At 35.8% G+C, this 7,580-nt stretch overlaps 1 long non-coding RNA gene across 1 annotated transcript; it reads left to right on the top strand.

Moving 5' to 3' along the window:
• Positions 1-825: 825 nt before the first annotated feature.
• On the top strand, positions 826-5,575 carry LOC124895911. Its single transcript, XR_007052075.1, has 2 exons — positions 826-3,066; positions 5,075-5,575. It is a non-coding gene; the product is annotated as an uncharacterized LOC124895911 (long non-coding RNA).
• The last annotated feature ends 2,005 nt before the right edge of the window (positions 5,576-7,580 follow it).

Genomic DNA, 7,580 nt, shown 5'->3' with positions numbered 1-7,580 from the left:
AAAGAAGAAGGAAAATGTATCTATTGTCATTCCAGGGCAAAGCAAAGCTCGAGAGGTCCAAATCAGCAATATTGTCAGTCTTAATCCCGATCTTACACTTCAAATCCATATGCTCACCTGCAACAAGGTTCCTCTTTGCAAAATTCAGATATTCCATTCTACTTCCTCAGTATTCTTTGAACAATGCACAACAGTATACTCATCTGTCTTCTTATCCACAATGACGTGCACCGGTCCCTCAACATCATCCTCGGCCCCCACATATTTACCAAGGAACTTCTAAGTCCAAGGTTCAACCGATATCAGAGTTTGCAAAGAGGAGGAAGTCAAAGGATAAGTTTACACCAATTGGAAAATCGTATGCTAGTTTATTCCAGAGATTGAGAGAGTTGGACATGATTACTCCTCTCTTTAAGTGTACTCTTGACCTCATTCAAGAAATTTTGATCCTCATGTACGATGTGTATATCATTCTGATGTTTAGGGTCACAGTATTGAAGGTTGTAGTGCTTTGAAAAGAGAAATAAAAAGGATGATTAAAGAAAAATTGATCGTAGTGCAAAACATTGACACTACAAAGGTCACATAGAATCTTTCATCAACGCATGGTAATGAAAAATATGTGGAAAGTAATGAGTTAAGCATGGAGATCCAAAATTTATTTGTTGAAGAGAATGTGTCTGACAGTGGTGGAAGCTCTAGTCATGCTGATATGCAAACCAGTGGCTAAGATGTCAGCAATTGAGAAGTCACTCCTCTCCCTACTAGGAAGAGGTCTGATATTTTGTTTGTTTTCTTTTCTATTATCTGAATTATTTCACGATTGTAGTTCGGGATCTATCTTGTTTTGTCCCTTTGTCGTTTATATTCAAACCCTTCTATCTTTCATTTTAACTAAATGGAGTGTCCCTTTTCCCTTTGTGTTTTAAATATGTGTTGTTGTTTTTTTACATAGTGCATTTTAGGTTAGTTTAAGTGATATTACATGCTTGCAGAATTTTTAGGTAGATCTTAAAATCCAGCTTAAGCATGAACTTTGAATCAGAGGGCTAAAGTTAGAAAAAGGCATCTGAGAAAATAGGAAGAGTGTTGAGACATTGGGTGACCAAGTTGAAGCCTTCTTTGAAAATTAAGGCAATTATTTTGAGAATTACAAGAATAACTTGATCATCAATTGAAAGACATGTCTCAATTAGGTTAAACAATGAATGCGTGATCCTATATCAAAAGGAATAGAAAGAAAATCAACTCCACAAAAGCATGAGTCATTCGATGTAAAAGATGTACAATAAAGGTGGAGTTGTATAACTGGACAAGCGTAGAAGAAGTAGTGACACACAGACTCAGTTAAAGTTAGTGCTGTAAAAAAATGTCACAAATGATCTTCATCTTTCACTGTCATATTGCATGATATGTACTTGCATTTTCAAGGATTGATATGGCGAAGACATTTCATTTTGCTATCCAAACATTGTGTCATCCTTTGTTTACCCCGTTTGAACTTTAATTCTATTTTCTTTCATACCCCTCTTTTGGAATCAATATAGAGTCAACAAAGTTCAAGAAAAAGTGGTGAGTAAAAGAATGGAGTCAGAAAAAAAAGAGAAGACAAATGTGTCAAAAATAAAGAAAAGTGATGAGTATCAAGAAAAATAGGGTCAGACAAAGTTTTAAAGAGAAAAAAAGCCAATAAAAGAGAATAAATAAATAAATTAGAGTCAAGCAAAAGAATAAATTATCGGAACTACGTGTGACCTGATTATCCTCTCTCGAAGGTGAGATACGTAGGCAGCCCTACTTTGGGCTCAGCCCAACTAAACGAACAATTTAGAATTACCCAGTTAAAGAAAGTGGGGCATGGATTAATTTTCATTGTTTGAGTCAATTCCAAAAGTTGTAAGTCTCTCCCCACTTCAAGTGTCGTTTGGGCCTCATGCCATTTTTTTTCTAACCTTATCCAAAAGTCAAGTTACAACCAAAGAAAGACCTTCAGATCAATCGTTGAGAATGATAAGGCTAAGCATGCAATGCATATAATGATGCATTTTGGAAACTACTTGTTTTCCTCAGCATAAGTAATCAGAAGAGAAATAAAAATGAGAGTCTTATCGGTGAAAACCCTTACGGGAACCGTAAGACGATTCTGAGTTGAGAGAATGAAAATATGAGAGTCTCATTGGTGAAAACCCTCACAGACACTATAGGACAATGGAGAGTTGAGAGAAAGAAAATAAAATAAACTTATTGACGAAAACTCTTTAAGGAGTCACTAACTGAATGAGGTCTCCAAGTGCGATTGACCCAAGAAAGTAACTCAATTTCAGGACCATTAACTCAACAACAATTGACAAAATTTTGGATGGAAAGATCAGACAACTTAATCCAAAATGTATGTCATAATCATTAGAGTTGACTATCACTTTCAGATAAATTTTCCTTTTCTTTGTTTCAATGGACATTCATTGTCTGTTCTTTCTTCTTTATATTTTTATTTTTGTTTTTTCGAGTTAGTTATTCAAATAGAAAGTCATTTTTCTTGTGTCTTTGAGTCAAACAAATGTCAAAGCAAGTGATAAAAGATTTCAAAACTGGCTACCAACTTCTTTAATTGCACAAAGTAAGACAAAGGGCCAGCACATGAAAGAGACATGATTGTGAGCCAAAATAAGGCATGCAGAAAGTTTTGTCAACAGATAAGTCTTGAAACTCATGGAAATACAAAGTTTTAAAGGATTTATCTGAGGAACATAGCAAAAAAGAGATATTGTGTTTGTTTCAGAGTCACTCTTAATAATCTGAGTTTTGATCAATGGTGCAGCAACTCAATACATATGCTAATGATTGGAAGCAAGATTAGAAGTGACAAATGCAAGAGAATTCACCTCAAAAGCTAAACCACAAGCTAACCACCATGTTTTTAAACTCACAAGTTTTCTTTGTATGAAACAGGAACACATGTTACCTTCAAATAAGGATTTCAAAGCTTAAACATCAAAGGCCATAATTTCTTACTTCTACAAATGCAAGAGGCAACGTTGCTTTACCGATTTGGTAATCAAAACCATGGTAAAAGCTCATAATCCAATATCCCTAGGAGACACACTTCCTTGACCGGGTAATTCAGGTTCATATATTAGGTGATGCACTTCCTAAATTGAACCTTCACTCTTAGAAGCCGTACTTTCTAGTTGAGTCCTTCCATTTAATCTTTAGGAGATGTATTTCTTTGTTTGGGTAACTTAAGTAAAATTTGTAAGGAGACGTATTTCTTTGTTTGGGTAATTCAAGCGATATTTATAAGGAGACCCATTTCCTTGTTTGGGTAGTTCAAGCGACATTTGTAAGGAGACATATTTTCTTGTCTGGGTAATTCAAGTGGCAGTTGTAAGGAGACACACTTCCTTAATTAGGTAATTAAAGTTTCACTTGTTTGGTGATGCACTTCCTAATTTAAATCTTAACTCCTAGAAAATGCAATTTCTAGTTGAGTCATTCCACTTGACCCCTAGGAGACACACTTCCTTGACTGGGTAATTCAAGTTCATTTATTAGGTGATGCACTTCCTAAATTTAACCTTCACTCCTAGAAGCCGTACTTTCTAGTTGAGTCCTCCATTTAATCTTTAGGAGAGATATTTCCTTGTCGAGGTAATTTAAGTAGCATTTGTAAGGAGACGCATTTTCTTGTTTGGATAATTCAAGCGATATTTGTAAGGAGACACGTTTCCTTATATGGGTAATTCAAGTGGCATTTGTAAGGATACCCACTTTCTTAATTAGGTAATTCAAGTTTTACTTGTTAGGTGATGCACTTCCTAACTTAAGTCTTGACTCCTGGAAAATGCATTTTCTAGTCGAGTTATTCCACTTGACCCTTAGGAGACACACTTTTTTTGTTGGTATTCAAGGAGACGTATTTCCTTATATGGGTAATTCAAGTGGCATTTGTAAGGAGACCCACTTTCTTAATTAGGTAATTCAAGTTTTGCTTGTTAGGTGATGCACTTTCTAACTTAAGTCTTGACTCCTGGAAAATGCATTTTCTAGTCGAGTTATTCCACTTGACCCTTAGGAGACACACTTTTTTGTTAGGTATTCAAGTTTCATTTGTTAGATGGTTCACTTCTTAACTTAAGCCTGGACTCCTAGAAAATGCATTTTCTATTTGAGTCGTTCTACTTGATCCTTAGGAGATAAACTTCCTTGTTGGGTATTCAAATTTTCGCTCATTAAGAGACAAACTTCCTAACTTAAGCTTTTACTCCTAGGAAATGTACTTTATAGTTGAGTAGTTAACTCTTAGGAGGCACACTTCCTTGTCAGGGTAATTCAAGTTTCGCTTAATAGGTCGTTCACTTCCTAACTTAAGCCTTTACTCCTAGAAAATGCACATTCTAGTCGAGTCATTCCACTTGAACCTTAGGAGACACACTTTCTTATTTAGGTATTAAAATTTCACTTGTTAGGTGGCACACTTCCTAACTCAAGCCTTGATCCCTAGAAGATGCACTTTCTAGTCGAGTCATTTCACTTAACCCTTAGGAGACACATTTCCTTGTATGGGTAATTCAAGTTTGGCTTGCTAGGTGACACACTTCCTAATTTAAGCTTTTACTCCTAGAAGATGCACTTTCTAGTCGAGTCATTCCACTTAATCCTTAGTAGATGCACTTCCTTGTCAGGGTATTCAATTTTTTCATTTGTCGGGTGACACACTTCCTAACTTAAACCTTTATCTCTAGAAGAAGCACTTTCTAGTTAGAGTTCCTCACTCTATTTTTTAGAAGACGCACTTCCTAGTCTTGGTCATTTAATTTTATCCTCAAGAGATGCATTTATTGATCAGAGTCTTGATTCACCTTTGCATTACGCATTTTGCAAATAGTTGTGATTGAGTTTGACGCCCATACAAGTTTTTGATGAAAAACTGGGCAAAAATTTAATTCCTGTTATTTGGAACTTCACTTTTGCACCCTCCTAGAAAATAGGACTTTACTTTACTGAAAATGGAATCTCTCTTTATAATAATCTTTGTTTGGGATAATGTTTGTTCTAGTTTTGATTTTGATTTTAGGAACCCTCTTGGAGAACAGGGTGATGACATTGAAATTCAAGAGCCCGCCCGAAGAATGGGGTGTTGAAATTGCAAGTTAGGAGCTCGCCTGAAGAATAGGATAAAGAAATTAAAAGTCAAGCAACAAGGTGAAGAAATTAAAAGTCAACAGATTAAAAAAATAGCAATTCAGGGGCCCGCCTGGAGAACAGAATGAAGAAATTAAAAGTTAAGCAACAAAGCGAAGAAATTGTACCACCGACAAAACATGGTCAATTTTTGAGTTCATCTCCAACACCAGATTTTGTATGGAGAAAGAATTATTCTCAAATTTAATCCAATGAAAATCAAATCATTCATCACTTTTGAAAGCATTGAAGACTCAAGTCAAGAGTCAAGAGAAGCTGCATAGATAGGATTTTTGTAATGTCAGTTATATTTTTAACTTGTAATTTCATTTTTGATATAATGACAGAGCCGCGGATCAGAACCTCGATAGGCCTCACTCGACTTTCCAACTCAGTATGGTCTCTTTCCTTGTCAGCTCTAGAGTTACGTGTGACTTGACTCCTACATAACTTGAGATAGGTAGAATGCCCAAAATCGAAACTCGATTGCCCTTCTTCCTTTTGTTTCTTTGTTTTAAGTAACGGTCGGGATAAAATTCTGTCTCATTGTCTACTTCTTTGTTTGAAAACACTTTGAGTTTACATCCACAGAGGGGCATGATATAGACATGTAATTTTGTCCCCTCCAAAAGTTAACTTTACCCATTCATCCTTGCCTAACCATGTACCCTATCAAATTTAACCACCTCACCTTATCCTAACTACTCACACTCTTACCCACCTTACTACTCTACCCAACCCCCTACCCCACTCATATTTTTTCTATTTTTCTCTTAATAAAATACAGGCAGCAACCATACATACTCACACACACCTCACTGTATAGAGGGGGAATTTTCACACTACGCACAAACTCTATTTTTCAATCTTCCACAGATAATATACATGCACATTCACAAAAAAAATAAAAATGGACCCTCACCAAAAAACACACACACAATATAGAAGGGGCGAGATCAGAGACGGAGAGGGTGGATAGTAAAACGAAAAGAGGGAGAGAGAGAAACACACTGAGAGTCTGAGAGAGGGAGATGAAAGACGAAGATTGAAAATAGAGAGGTTAAATAAAGGAGAAAAACAACAACTTAGGCTAGATTTTTTGGCGAATAATTCATCGGAATCCCGATCTTCTCCGGTATGACCCACCGAAATTCATTGTTGTTGTCAGCCACCTGCAACTAGTGGAAGCAATTCCATCAGAGAAAACCAAACCAGCAACTAAAATCCATCGCAGTAGTGCACCACTGCTTGATGGTGCTCCGAGTTAAGCTCAGATTGACGATGGTCATTAATTCTCATTGCAAACTCGAGTTAGGCTCGAGTTGGTCATTCAGTATTTGATTCAGGTCGACAAAAAATAGAATAAGAGGGTATATCGAGTTGGTTGTTTGAGATTCGATTTATGGTTTTTGGATCCGGCTTCGTCTTTCAATCGCATACCTTGCACAATAAAAGCTTGATCAGAGGTCCAATTCTATCTCTTCTCATTTTTAATTTTATTTTATATGATTGAATTGCGTGAAGTATGATATGATATAAATATTTGATGATTTTGATTTCATTGATAGTGGTTGTGGACTGTTAAAAAATAATACTTGTAAATTGTTACGTGGAAACCTTGAGTTGAATTTTGGAGCGAAAATTAAAAATTGATAAAAAGCAAGTATTAGTTGTTTTGATTCATTGATGCTGTTGAATGTGATAATATCATGATAGGTCGAGCTATGTAGGTAAGCAGTAGGCTCAGATAGGCAAATTTAGAACTTGTGGATTGTGAAATATTTAAAATATTTGTTGAATGATTTTGTTTACCGCATTTGGATCAATTGTGCTCATTTGGTCGGGGAATGCCCCGAGACACATTATACTTATTCACCAGAAAATACCCCGAAGTATCATGTATGCAAATGAGGCTTATAATCAAGGCCCAAGGCATCGGGTAAAGCATAGCTAGGATAGTTAGAATAGTTTATTTTTTAATTTCAACATTTTTATTTCAGTTTGTAATAAATTGGACTGGACACTATTTTAGAGTTTTGACTATTTGAATTTTTGTTTTTGTGTGTTGTGTGTTTTGTTTGGTTTATGTATTTTATAGTATCATACTAGCTGATATACTCCACGAAGCGACCCTGGTGGAACCATGGGATCGAGGGGTGCCTAACAACTTTCCCTCAGTCAACAAAATTTCTTAATTGGAATCTCTGTTCGCAAACCAACTTTTAAGAGTCAAAAAATCATTTTGAAAAAAGGATTTGCAAAGGTGACTTGGCACACCAGATTTATGCCAAGCAGCGACTCTGAGTTTTAATTGCCAAAATTCTTTTCGAAACAACTTATTTTCTCTTGTCACTTAATAATAAAACCCTTTTCGAACTTAAAATCTAATCTTTTTTTGT

This window comes from Capsicum annuum, chromosome 2 (genome assembly GCF_002878395.1).
Source record: "Capsicum annuum cultivar UCD-10X-F1 chromosome 2, UCD10Xv1.1, whole genome shotgun sequence".
Lineage (NCBI taxonomy): Eukaryota > Viridiplantae > Streptophyta > Magnoliopsida > Solanales > Solanaceae > Capsicum > Capsicum annuum.
The sequence above is the reverse complement of the archived record's forward strand: the minus strand, read 5'-3'. Positions and strand labels throughout refer to the sequence as shown.